Source organism: Gadus morhua, chromosome 14 (assembly GCF_902167405.1).
Source record: "Gadus morhua chromosome 14, gadMor3.0, whole genome shotgun sequence".
NCBI lineage: Eukaryota > Metazoa > Chordata > Actinopteri > Gadiformes > Gadidae > Gadus > Gadus morhua.
Window position 1 is genome coordinate 20,842,019 of NC_044061.1, and position 12,500 is coordinate 20,854,518.

Sequence of the window (12,500 nt, forward strand, 5' to 3'; positions counted from 1 at the left end):
CAGGGCTGGTGATAGGGTGGATGGGGACAGTAGGGACCCAGCGTCTCACCGAAGCTGACTTATTTCCAGAGTCGAGAGAGGACCGGGAATGGAGAGGGTAACCAGAGGACGAGGACAGGGTGAAGGGGAGGGAGAAAACAAGAGGAATGCTGAAACCAGAAACCCCTTTTCATTTCCTTGTTTGCAGAGTAAGAAACTATTTAGGCTTCATGGCCTTGTTGCTCCAACCAAGGGCTGGCCTGGACCCAGCCCCTTTCTACCCCAGAACCAAGACCTGTGAACCAGCACCACCCTACACCCCAAACTCCAAGCTCTCATGCAGTCTCAGTTCAAACCCTGCCTAGATCGTCAAGAACAAATTGAGGTGCAAGCTACAGACAAGGCTCCTTAAAGACCACGGTCCGTCAAGACCAGGGTGTTTGAATATCAAAGTCTTCCAAGAACAGGGTTCTGAAAGACTATCATCCTTCAAGACAATGGGCTATAAAAGCCAGGCTCCTTAAAGACCAGGGGTCTCATTTATAAAACTGTGCGTGGGATCGCTACTAAAATTGTACGTTCGCCCAAAAGCCAAGTTTTGCGTGCGCCAAAAAATATTCCAATTTATAAAACCCTGCGTACGCACACCGTACGCAATCTTTTCTTTATAAATCACAGACTGCCTACAAGTGTGCGCAGCTGAATCAGCTTCACGTTCCGCCCTGTACACGCCCCTTTTTAACCATAAATGGTCAATGCAAATGACCTCATGAATTCGATCTGCATATAAAACAGACTCAGATGCAAGTATTATGTCTTGTCGGAAACAATGGCAGAAGTACTGAGAAAAGCAAAAAAGCGAAATTTCACGGAGGTTGAAGTAGAGACACTTGTGGGTGAGATGGAGGCCCGAAAAGTAGTTTTGTTCGGCGGTCACGGGATTGGGATCGCCAACAACAAAAAGCAGAGTGAGTGGCAACATGTTGCTGCAGTGAACTCTGTCAGTAGCACGGAGCGCACAGTCCCAGAATTAAAAAAGAAGTGGTCTGACATAAAGTTACATATTTATATGTAGCCTACTAATAAATCTTTATGGTCCCTAAAGACCCTCTCCCTCCGAATCCTGCCCTATGCATGGTCCGCCAGAAGTGCCATATGGTGCAGCATTACCACGGCGCTCACCTCTGTATTTATAGGGTTACGGTAATAAGACTGACCGAGAACACCTTGGATAATCAGTTTGTAATCACCCAGGTAAAATGTTCTTGAACATAACCCCTTTTTAATGCCTGATTTGTCATGAAAAGCATCAAGAGTAACGGACAACGATTGTGATGAGGAGTGTGGCTTGGTTTTCCACACTTTCCACACTTAAATCTATATTCTAAGGAGATGTTTCTGGAGTTATAACTGAGAAATAACGCAGTTGACTTAAATTATTCTGATTACATAGATTTAACGCATGATACAGATTAAATTAATGAAGTGCGATGATGAAACATAGTCGTTCTTCTTACTCTACAATTCTTCGGCCTGACTTCAGTTCACCACCACACCATCTGTGTAGCCAATTCTCCTTTTCCTCTAAACTATGCGTACGCATGGGTCAGAGTTTGCTTAGGGCTGCGCACATTTTCCCGTCAAGTTGGTTTTTTATAGATCACAACCTTGGCGTGGAAAGTCACGTACGCCAATTTCAGCCCCGTTTTGTGCGTACGCAACGGTTATAAATAAGACCCCAGGGCTCTTAAAGACCAGGCTCCTTACAGACCAGTGCCCCACAGGGATTGTGAGGAAATGCTGCCCCCATTTAAGCACCTGGGGCTGGACCTGTTGCTTCAAAAACGTTGTCCTGAGTTCATCTGAGACTCAGCTGTGTAGGATTGGCCAATGCTAGTTCTGCAGTAATGGTTAAGTAAGACACATATGTATTCTGATCACTCTTAGACATTCAGTAGAGAGTGTTATTTGATTGAATCCTGCAACAAGGATCATTCATGATCGTTAACGTCTGCAGGCCTTGAAGGTATGGTGGAGATGTGATGCTCATTGTATGTAAATGTAATTAGAGGTAAGAATTTCAAGGGAAACGGATCAAGGGCTAGGCTGTATGTGATTTGTCTTTTGTCTCATGTTCTCTATCCGACTGGACAGCTTTCTATTATTAACTGTGGCCTCAACTCCAGAAATTAAGGTTTTCTCTAAGACTATTTGGAATTGGTAACAGGGACAAATACAAGTATGTCATTTTAAATGGCCACCATTGGACCTCTGACCATTATACATTTAACTTTAGAGACTTCCTGTGTGCAGCTTTTGGTGAAAATAAACAAGAGGAAACCAGGTTGAACTATGGTCACGAAAACACAAGCAAAGAGCTAGATGTAGCATAACAGTGTCTCCTAAAAACGTTTTTTTCATTCTTAAAACAGTGCTGTAATTATGTTGCTATTGAATTCAGACAACAATATACTATCAGTATCGTGACTCCCATCGCAAAGATATTTATTTTTTAATAACATTGCTCTACATATGATTTATTGTTGCTGCAATGAATTTACTAGTGGGTTGCAAGGCAACCACACACACACACACACACACACACACACACACACACACACACACACACACACACACACACACACACACACACACACACACACACACACACACAGCCACAGTGCACCACGTGGTGCCCCTCCATGTATGTTGACACGGGAACAGTCATGGGCCCAGAAGGAGGGACCTCTGATTAAGGCAACATGGCCCTGAGTGTTTAGAGGGAGTGCTGGCCAAGCCCCAATCAGATATACAGTGCGTGTGTTTGTGTGTGTGTATGTGTGTGTATTTGTATATCTATATAGATATATATGCTATGTATATTTATACATATGTTTTATATATGTGCATGCACAGATGACACAAACAGTTCCACTAATGACACAAACACTAACACACACAATCACACAAACACACACACACACACGCATGCACGCACGCACGCACAGACACACACACACACACACACAAACACACACACACACACACGCACATACGCAAGCACGCACGCACACTCACACAAACACACACGCATGCACGCACGTGCGCACACACGCACACACACACACTCACACGCGCATGCGCGCACTCACACACATACGCACGCACGCACGCATGCACGCACAGACACACACACACACACAACCCCCCCCCCCCACACACACACACTCACACACACACTGTTGGAGAAAAATCTGAATTGTATTAAAAACAGCATTGACTAAAGGAGGTCCAGAGACTCTTTATTATTAAGGATTATTGGAAACTACAAAGGGCCACATGTGCTTGCGGTGGCTTGTCTGTTTCAAAAAGACATTGGAAGACGTTGGATGCCTACAGTTCTTAACCGCCTGCTGGTCTAGCTGGCCTCCTACATCACCGGGATCGTAAAAGCATGTCAAAGACACAAGTGAGAAACGTCCATTAAGAACTTTGACTAATTAGCCACGGCACACAGTTTGTTGTTTTTTTGTGGTCAGTCGAAGACCAGCAAGAAATCTACATTCACCTGGTGGACTTCAACGTGAATGTACAAGTGAGTTCTCCTGGTACTGTGTGATGTGTGAATGACGATAGAGTACCGATGGCGTCACCGGTGAACAGCTGTCCAAACGGTATTTTGCTTTGACCACCAGACACAACACAATTACATTGTTTTGTGTTGCGTGGTTTATTGATTTCCTGTCATTTGATCCAGATCTGTGATGAGTGGTTGCGTCACGAGAGCTACACCCTGAACTCATCTTGTTGAAGGTGAATGCTGTCACTGTGCTCCAGAACACAGAAATACACTTTCCCTCCAACATGTGGATTGAGCGGTTAAAACAATGACTCAAAATACCTTAAGACACCAATAGATTTGTAGGTCATTACAACAGCATTAGATATGTATGAAGACTCCTCATTCATATCTCCCTTAGTGAGGAGAACTATGCCATAACTCTCTCTTATCTCCCTCCTGAATGATGTCTCCCTGTGAAAAGCTGCTTTGAAAGCCGATCCTGAAGACACTTTATCGTTTAAGCTGTTATTTTCTCTTTGTTTATTTGTTTTGCGTTGTGCATCAGCAGCAGCCTGCTGTAGTTTGCCTCGGTTGATGTCAGGTTCCGTGATATATGCGCAGAGGGGACTGACAGGATAAAGATAGACTGCAGAGTTTTCACAGCCCATCTTTATCTTGATTGGACGGTATCACAGTAACGAAATTGCACTGCAACCGAGTGAAGTTATTCTGAATATAGCTTTAAATAGAGCGCAGAAAAACCTCAACATGAGCTTGATGAAAGGAGAGGAAACAAAGTGAACAGTTCTCTGAATTTTTAGTGAACAGAAAGAGGATCTATGCAATGCGAAAATATATATAGGTAATTCATCACCAAGAAAACTTGTGTTTAAGATGCAACTTATTTTAATTAAAAACATTTGATTCTGTGAACGTTTTCCAATTTAGTTGTGGGTTCTTCCCATGATCTGGAGCTCTGTCTTTGAAAGAAATGTCGTGAACCAGACGCGTTATTTGATTAGATGGCTTTCTACAGATAATCCTTTTGGTTGAACTATTGCATGCCACAAATCAGGAATAAGCCATCAAACCATGGTGCGCATGCAGAGCATACCGCTTTTTACCCCAGCCACTTGCCACGGCTGCTAATAACGACAAACAGCAAGAGACTTACAATCAGTAGGCTCACTGATGCAAGAATGCGTGTGGTCATTCTACAGTATAGGTGATGATGTATGGGCGTATAATAACAGATATCTGTATAGTCAATAACACATATATGCGTCTTGTATGCAATTGATACACTTAACCTCAAACCGATTCGATGATGTTTGTTAAAGGCACTATACCTGTCGGACCATCACATTAATTAAATGCTTGAATTGCCAATAAATTAGCAGGTTGTAATTACACAAAGAATTTGGAATTTCCCTGACTCTGTTGCGTGGGAAAGCCTGAGGGCTTAACCATTTTATAATTGAACAGGGCAGTTTTGCCGTGTAAAAGGAAGGTATTAGCGTTTTATTTTTGCAATGCTTATTTGTGATGTATTCAACATTAGATTATGATTGGTATTGCCTCAACACACGGAGCTCACACTTTGGTGCTATGGATACATAGGCGCTATAGCAGGCTGCAGTTCAATAACCGGGCAAAGTGGCCAGTAATTAAGAGGAATTTCAGATAGCACCTTTAAAATCTACAAAAAAAGGTAATTGGCTGTTATTTACCATCATATGACCTAAGAATCATCATCGATCACCAATCCAGCAACACATAGATAGGAACACACAAGTGCATATGTAGTGCTGGATTTTATACTATCAAAACCATGCAAATAATATTCCATATGGTGGTCTGGAGGTTGAAAGTGGTTTCACAGCTGAAGAGCAACAGATGCTGAGGCCGAAAAAGCTCAAGGACATGGCAAAGCTGATGACATCATGATGGATTCTGAAATGTCGGCTCAAATTCTTTGATCAAACATTTGAGTTGCCGAGCCAGAAACCACATGAAACCAATGTTGTCAACACCTGAATGAAATAAAGCTTTCACTTTCTTTTAACTTAGAACTTTACATATTTTGATGACTCCAACAGAACCATCAATTTCAACAGATTGCATGGTTATGAACTATACCCATAAATCGAATTGACTAAGTGTCCTAGCACGGTATGTGTAGTTAATACGGTGTAGTGGCAACAAATTAATATTTATTGGAATCACAGTGGAAAACGGATCATTTAGACAAACTGATTGACATAAGATACAGAAAGGTTGTGATTGGCACATATACTGAATACCGTTCTAGAATAAGGATTACTTTGGATTTTCAACCCATTTTTCTATCATTTTGGTTGTGTGACTAATGCAGAATTCACATCATAGAAATTGGTCCAAAATTGAGCATGCGATTCAGTCATTGCAGCCTGTTTGAGACATTGAAACATATCCCTGAGAGGCCAATTACACCGCACTCTTGAAGACCTTGTTTTTGCCATTGACAGGCCCAAAGTGTATTCAATTTCCCTTTTGCCATTACAATCTCAAGTCTACTTCATCAGAATTTGAGCTTACGCTAACCTACGCTTCCTCTCTCCAACTCTCACTCACGTTTCCACTGTTGTCTTCCTGGAAAAACAGTACTATCACGAGAGCGAGACAAAGAGTTGAATTTCTCTGTAGGGATCCTTTACATAAAGTAAATGATGAATGCTTAAAATGACACTTATAATAACCACATGGCAAAAAACAAGCACTTCATGAGGTACAATAAAGGGGCTCTATTGCCCTTAAGGGTCACATTGTAGTTGTGAACAGGCATCACTTCGACCCAAAACTATGGGAAAGTAGGTCGAAAAATCCCGGAGCTCAGCTTAAATACACATCATCTGATATTGGCCAGGAGCCAGTATCCCAATTAAAATAAAAGAATGGAATTAAATCAAATGTGTTGAATTAAAATAGCCTTAAGGATAATGCCCACTTAACAAGGTTTATTTCTGCTCCATGGAAGCAGTGTTTGTTTCCCCAAGAAGCCAGGGTCAATCAGCACCTCGTGAAGTTAAGACTCAGGTTACCGTGAAACAACCAGTCCTCCAAGATGGATACTGAGCTGGCGTCTTCATCACCACTAAGTCAACAACGGCCGCGTTACTCTGATAGGTGACGTTGTCAGCTCCATCGCTCAGGTGGAGCACACAAATACACACACGCATGCGTACACGCAGACACACACACACGCGCGCGCGCACACACACACACGCACACACACGCGCGCACACACATACACACACGCACGCACACACATATGAATACACACACACACACATTCAAATATGCACATACACATCCCCCAAAACACCCCTCACACACATAAATAATCAGCCACAGTCATGTGAACACACACACACACACACACACACACACACACACACACACACACACACACACACACACACACACACACACACACACACACACACACACTGGAACCCAAATAGCCATGGAAGCATGAAGTAGTCAGGCCTGCACAAATTAATTTATATATATTGCATATACACAGGCCGCAGTCTATTACAGGCTGAGACATGTCTGCTTATTTTCGGACACAGAGGTCTGTGAATGTTGAAAGATCTCCAAGTTGGATAAACGTTCCACCACTCTCTGACCATGTAAAAGTTAAACTCCACATCCTTACTATTACACTATTTTGCCCCTTTGTAATTGCATAATTTCCAGTGAAATATATAGTACTGGATCAAAACCGTTTTTTTTTTGTAATTTCAGTAAATGTCAAACTACAATTTACTCATGCACAATGCTTGTGGATCTGCATATTAATTTCAATCATGGCCTATCAATGTTTGAATATTTATAATTTAATGAAAGTTGCGTTAATGAAAGTTGCGAAAGTTGTGTGAAAATCCCTGGATGTCGATTCTCTCATTGAGCATTCAGTCGAATGGTACCAGCAGTGTTAAGTTTGAGAAAGCAACTCTAAACACACACACACACACACACACACACACACCCACACACACACACACACACACACACACACACACACACACACACACACCACACACACACCACACACACACACACACTCTCAGTTATTCCCATTCATCTTTGTTTCCTCTACAGTATGGTTGAATTCCAGACCTTATTTTATGAGCATGCATTGTGACCTTTTGATCAGCAGACCGTATTCTGTTTTCTGGTGTTTTTTTTTGCCATAACACACACGCACACACACACGCACACACGCACACACGCACACACACACGCGCGCGCGCGCAAACGGGTTTCCTTTGTCGTTTCATTAAGGACAATTATTGTGCGGCAAAGCATTGAAGTCAGCAAAGGTTTGAGTAAACCCAGCAGTTACCTGATCATTGCTCCCACTCACACACGATTACCAAGAAACAGGCACATACACCCTGACACGCCATCCCACTGACACACATGGGCACACGCACACACTCAACGGCCCGTAGGAGCAGGTGTTGGTGTGTGAGGTGTGTGAGCTGGTTTTAATCGGTTTACGTGGCCACAGCACTTTGATCCAGAGGAGGTACAGACAGACCACTCTGCCTAACAAGAAACACAACAGTTCGACCTCCAGCATGCTGCTTAGAGATAGATATCGTGTCCTAGGAGGATTAAGGTCCTCTCCGAGATCCGTGCAAAGTACTTAATGCATGTGTGTCGCGTGTGTGTGAGATTGTGTGTGTGTTTGGTTTGTGTGAGTGTTTGGTGTGTGTGTGTGTGTGTGTGAGTGCTTGGTGTGTGTGTGTGTATGTGTGCGTGTGCGTGTGCGTGTGTGTGTGTGTGTGTGTGAGTGTTTGGTGTGTGTGTGTGTGTGTGTGTGTGTGTGTGCGTGTGTGTGAGTGTTTGGTGTTGTTGTGTGTGTGTGTGTGGTGTGTGTGTGTGTGTGTGTGTGTGAGAGTGTTTGGTGTGTGTGTGTGTGTGTGTGTGTGTGTGTGTGTGTGTGTGTGTGTGTGTGTGTGTGTGTGTGTGTGTGTGTGTGTGTGTGTCTGTGTGTGTGTGTGTGTTGTGTGTGAGTGAGTGTTTGGTGTGTATGTCTGTGTGTGTGTGTGTGTGAGTGTTTGGCGTGTTTGTGTAGCTGAGTGTGCCAGAGTATGGTGTGTTTTTGTGTGTGTGTGTGTGTGTGTGTTTGTGTGTGTGTGTCTGGGTGTATGTCTGTGTGTGCATGCAAGCTTGCGTGTGTGCTTGCCTGTCTGTGTACGTGCATAGCTATATACTGGTTTTAAAAAAACGTTAGCATGCAGACAGGAAATTCACACTAGTCCAAATTCCTTCAGCACATTTCTCCTCCCAATGTGTTCACATTGTGTTCATGATAATGATTTAAATCAACCTCAACCAGGAATGGCCTGAAGAGGCTTTATGACTCTTTAAAAGAGGGTTGCGTTGCATGCAAACCCTTAGTTTGACTTTTTGTTGTTTCGTCAACAGGGCAAATAAACAAACTTGCATTCGTCATTCCTCACTAGAGGTATGAAACTCTAGATCTGTAAAGGGCACTGTTTGTTGTTCGTAGGCCTGTTGAACTGTGGGCAGGCCGGCCAATTACCCAGAGTGGCTGATGAGCACTTTAAAAACACCAACCACAGTCTAAGCATCACCAGCAGTTGGCTTGGTGCTGCAGGACGGCTCCCCATCGGCATTGTATTATTTAATCCCAAAGACCTTGCTGAAAATAAAGGATCTTTGAATTGAATGTATCCAACTGAATTGAGGCAAATTGGTCTAAAAAGTACGACGCATTCTTTTTGTTTCGTACTTTTGAACTGCACTAATTTGTAGTCTAATTAATTTCTTGTCTTCGTGATTCTCGGTCAACCAGCTCCACACTGTAAAAATGAACAATCTGGAACAAAAGGCTTATCAGTTTTTATCAGCGAGTTTCGGCTGGGGGCCAGGCCAGAGCACACGTACCCAGAGCAACAACACACTCCCCCCATAGCCTTGATGAGATCCAGATGTGTGTATGTGTGTGTGTCTGTGGGGATTTGTGTTTGACAATGTAAACGTTGGTTCAATTGTGTACTGCTCGCAAAGCTTTGGCTTATGTGGTTGTTTATGTGTGTGTGTGTATGTGTATGTGTATGTCTGTGTGTGTGTGTGTGTGTGAGTGTGTGTGTGTGTGGTGTGTGTGTGTGTGTGTGTGTGTGTGTGTGTGTGTGTGTATGTATGTGAGTGTGCGTGTGTGTGTGTGTGTGTGTGTGTGTGTGTGTGTGTGTGTGTGTATGTGTGTGTATGTGTGTGTGATCATGATGCTGTTGTTTGAATTTGTTGGTTAATGCTTATTCAGGCTCAGCCTTCAAACGTACATATTGAAGGAGAAAATGTACGAAATTTGGTAAGAATGAACATATAACCTATGCAATACTGGATAATTTCTACGAAAGTGTAAGAAAGACAGACTATAGAAGAGAGTGCTCTGAGTGGAGTCTTTTTCTGGAAACTATAAATCAGCCACAATGAAATACCATTCTGTGATTGTTTAACCATAAATGGAGTTTCCTTTGACAGCCGCACTGTCAGGTCAAAGGCTTTCGGCTGTTTGATGTCACTTTGTCATGCAGGAAGTAATTAGTGCTCCTGGCTATGCCTTACTGGTGTGCTTTTTATCCTGTGTGTGTGTGTGGTGTGTGTGTGTGTGTGTGTGTGTGTGTGTGTGTGTGTGTGTGTGTGTGTGTGTGTGTGTGTGTGTGTGTGTGTGTGTGTGTGTGTGGTGTGTGTGTGTGCGCGTGATTGTGTGTGTTTGTGGTAAAAAAAGCAGGGAGTGGGAGGGACTGCTAGAGAAAGCGAGAAGGTCTGAGGATCAACGAGAGTCAGCGATCGAGGAAGAGAGAAAGAGAGAGAGAGAGAGGGAGAGGGAGGGATGATAGGAGAGAGAGAGAGAGAGAGAGAGAGAGAGAGAGGAGAGAGGAGAGAGAGAGAGAGGGAGAGAGAGAGAGAGAGAGAGAGAGGGAGGGAGAGAGCGAGAGAGTGAGCGATCAAGAGAGAGAGAGAGGGAGGGAGAGAGAGAGAGAGAGAGAGAGGGAGGGAGGAGGGGAGAGCGAGTAGCAGGAGAGGAAAGAGGGACAGAGGGAGGGGAAGCGGACCTGTTAGCATCAGCTCCTTCGAAAGACAGATGTGAAGACGAGCAAACCAGAGGTGAGCGCCGGAGAGAGGGGAGCAGCCTGGAGGGAGTTGGGGAGGTGGACGTGTGTGTTGGGGAGGTGGATGTGTGTGTCGAGGAGGTGGACGTGTGTGTAGAGGAGGTGGACGTGTGTGTAGAGGAGGTGGACGTGTGTGTCGTGGAGGTGGATGTGTGTGTTGGGGAGGAGCGACCGGGGCCTGGTAGGAGCTCCAGTGGCCAGATGCAGGGAGATCAGATGTGAACGGGAGAACAATGCAGCCCCTGTTATGCTCCTCCAGGGGGTCAGACATCTTGGAAACGCTTCACTGGACGCCTTGAAGTCACCAGACACCAGGGCACCAATCCTCCGAAAAATCATTAAAATAAACGAAATACGAGGCAACTTTATGACACGATGAACTCTAACGTGTTAACGGGCACAACCCCCTTTCTAAAAAGCAATCCCGAAAGCATACATCCCGACCCACTGCGCTGACCAGTCATAGCACTGCAAGGACGTGTGCGTCGTGATGCCTCCTGACAGGGGAGGGGGGGGGGGGGGCCACAGTCAGGCTTATCTTTCAGACTGGGACAGTGAGTTTGAGGGTGATTGTCCTAGTGAACCAGTGCCAAAGGGTGGCCCAAATACTAGCGTCTTATTTATGTCCGTACTCAACTGAAATGCTTTTGCTAAGTAAATGACTGAATGACTACCTGGCTTTCATGGGGAGGATCTCCAAATAAGATGAAAAAAAAACATGATGTGAAATGCTTCCTTCCCCCCCCCTCCGCCTCCCAAACGTGGTTCGGTCCGACATTTTGTGTTTTTTTCAGTCTGAATATTTCTATGTCTATCAAATCATTGTCCAAGTTTATAATGTGACGATTGGACCATTAAAGTCCTAAGCCCAAACCATACGGAGCACGAATTAGCCTTGATTTAGCATGTGTATCGCGACACAAACCAGAACGATTCCTCTTCTAATGGAGCAGTCGCTGGCCGGACCTTTTGGCCCACTCAAATGGGACTCTATTTGAGGTCAATGTTGTACGTGAAATTCCCTTTGCAATTCTGTATCAAACCCTAGTGTTTAGTCTGTGTACATTTAAACACATATCATTGTAAGAATAGCAGAAGAGAACCTTGTTTGATTCACACAAAACATGACATACGAGCATGTATCAGTACTCACACAGACCCCCCCCCCTACACACAAACACACACACAGACAGACACACACACACACACACACAGACAACCCCACGTTGTCAAAAACAACGGAGTTACCGCGGCCTCTTTCCGAGAAGGGGCCCTTGGATGAGGTAAAGAATTACCCTCTGACCCCCCCCATCCCCCCACACCCCACACCAAGTTTGGATAATGTCTTACTCCATCACACGACTGTAACCCCCCCCCCAGACACACACTGAAACACATACACACACGCACACACACACATACACACACACAATTACACACTTGCGCACACTCACTCGCAGACACACACGCAGACACACACACACACACAAACAAACTCACTCGCACACACACCAACACAGACACACACACACACGCAGACACACACACACGCACACACACACACACACACACACACACACACACACACACACACACACACACACACACACACACACACACACACACACACACACACACACACACTGAGATAGAGGGAAGGAGAGGATGTGGTGGTCTAAAGAGGAGGCACCTCATACCCGGTGAGCTCCAGAGTGCCGGGCTGACGTAAACACCCCGGAGAGGTCAGCAGCACTCAGACACCAATA